This window comes from Rousettus aegyptiacus, unplaced genomic scaffold, assembly GCF_014176215.1.
Source record: "Rousettus aegyptiacus isolate mRouAeg1 unplaced genomic scaffold, mRouAeg1.p scaffold_m13_p_10, whole genome shotgun sequence".
Taxonomy (NCBI): domain Eukaryota; kingdom Metazoa; phylum Chordata; class Mammalia; order Chiroptera; family Pteropodidae; genus Rousettus; species Rousettus aegyptiacus.
Genome location: NW_023416285.1, coordinates 26,637,336 through 26,639,585, shown reverse-complemented (window position 1 = coordinate 26,639,585; position 2,250 = coordinate 26,637,336). Strand labels below are relative to the sequence as shown.

Sequence of the window (2,250 nt, the reverse complement as noted above, 5' to 3'; positions counted from 1 at the left end):
ATGGATTTTGAAGAAAAGCAGACTTGAATTCAAATCCTGGCCCTTTCTCTTAAAAGTTGTGTGGTTCTGAGAAAGTTGTTTAAATTCTGAAACTCAAACTCTTCATCCATAAAATGTAGATTCTACCTCAGATCTTGTTGTGAACATTAAATAACATAATATACCCAAGATAAACCTTATATACAGTAGATTAGTTAGTTCTTCCTGCTTTTACTGCCAAGGCTGATCCTAGGAAAATAGGTCATTGAACTACAATAAAGAAAGCCAAATGGCTTTTTATCTTCCAGCTGGAACCATGGAGGGCACAGAAGAGAAGAAGTTTCCTTCTGTGCCAGAAACCCTTAAGAAAAAGCAAAGGAATTTCGCAAAACTGAAGATCAAGCACCTGAGAAAGAAGTTTGCCTAAAAGATGCTTCTAAAGGCAAGGAAGAAGCTTATCTATGACAAAGCTAAGCACTATCACAAAGAATATAGGCAGTTGTACAGAACTGAGATTCAGATGGCTAGGATGGCAAGAAAAGCTGGCAACTTCTATGTACCTGCAGAACCTAAATTGGCATTTGTCGTCAGAATCAGAGGCATCAACAGTGTGAGCCGCAAGATCTGAAAGATTCTATAGTTTCTGCGCCTTTGCCAGATTTTTAATGGCACCTTTGTTAAGTTCAACAAGGCTTCCATTAACATGCTGAAGATCATAGAGCCATACATCGCCTGGGGGTACCCAAACCTGAAGTCAGTTAAGGAATTGATCTACAAGCTTCATTATGGCAAAATCAATAAAAAGTGAATTGCCCTGACAGATAACACATTGATTGTTCATTCTCTTGGTAAATATGACATCATCGGCATGGAGGATCTGATTCATGAGATCTACACTATTGGAAAATGTTTCAAGAAGCAAACGACTTCCTATGGCTCTTCAAGTTGTCTTCTCCACAAGGTTTGGAATGAAGAAAAAGACCACCCATTTTGTAGAAGTTAGAGATGCTGGCAACAGGGAAGACAGATCAACAGGCTTATTAGAAGGATGAACTAAGGTATCTATCATGGTTATTTTGTAATCTGGTCAGTTTTTAACAATGCCTGGTCAAATTGAAAAAAAAAAAAAGCCAAATGATCTCTGTCAAATAAATGTAAGCTGGAAATTGTGCCCCAGCATTATCTCTTTTGGGAAATATTTAAAATAAGTAAATTTTTGAAGCTCTCCAACAAGGAGCAGTTGCTGTTACATGAAATGCAAATAACGAATATTTATAGGAGGAAGAGCTGCAGAAAAGTGGTTTGGCTCCAAAAGACTAATGCTTAATGATAGAACAACCAGTCTCCACATTAGAAAAGTGGAGATGTGTTTTAGGTTGTGTGGGAATACAGGAAACTTATTGAAGTACCTCAAGAACCACCACCCTGTCCTCTACATTTATTCCGTTTATAATAGATTGATGCCGATTATAACATTTCAAAAGAGGAGAAAGTAGGAAAATCAAGAGCCTACTGAAGTGGGAATTTACTAAAGTTTCTAAAAACACTTGGTTTATATCTGGGACTGAGAAGTAATGCTGAATAATAGTCTTGAATATAATCATAAGCCAAGTTTAAATTAGTTCTAAGAAGGCCTACACATAATACACAATTCATAATGGATCCAGCATCCATTGAATCTCAACCAACAGCACAAAGACTTTATTTTTTTTCTTCAACTTTTTATTTTTTTAATTAATTAATTAATTTATTTTTTATGGTGACATTGGTTAACAAAATCTAATAAGTTTCAGCTGTACACTTTAACAGTAAGGCATATATATTTTTACACTGTGTGTTCATCTCCCATAGTTAGATTTCTTTCTGTCACCACATATTTAACCCCCTTTACCTTCCCCCTGGTAACTGCTAGTCTATTGGCCATGACCATGAGTCTGTCCTGTTCATTTGTCGCTAACTCAGGACTTTTAAGCATACAAAGGCCATTGCTTTGGCTTCACTACCTCTGCGAATGGTGAGCACTGACCTCTAGTGGCAAGCCTGGTTAATCACAGCTCGGTCCTTCAGTGACCCCAGAGAAAGCACCCACGCCAGGGGAGGGCTTGCATAAGGACAATGGTTCTCTAGGCTGTCAGCCCTAAGAATCTAGTGAGATCATATTTACATCTTTTTTTTTTTTAATCATGAGCATTTCTCTCAGCTCACAATGGAAATCTTAAAGGGGTGGTTTGTTAAGCTTTATGGAAAAACTTTAAGAAGCAAAAGCTAAAA

General features: G+C 37.2%; 1 pseudogene; it reads left to right on the top strand.

The window, feature by feature from the left end:
• The first annotated feature begins 295 nt into the window (after nt 1-295).
• LOC107518799 lies at nt 296-1,036 on the top strand (annotated as a pseudogene).
• The last annotated feature ends 1,214 nt before the right edge of the window (nt 1,037-2,250 follow it).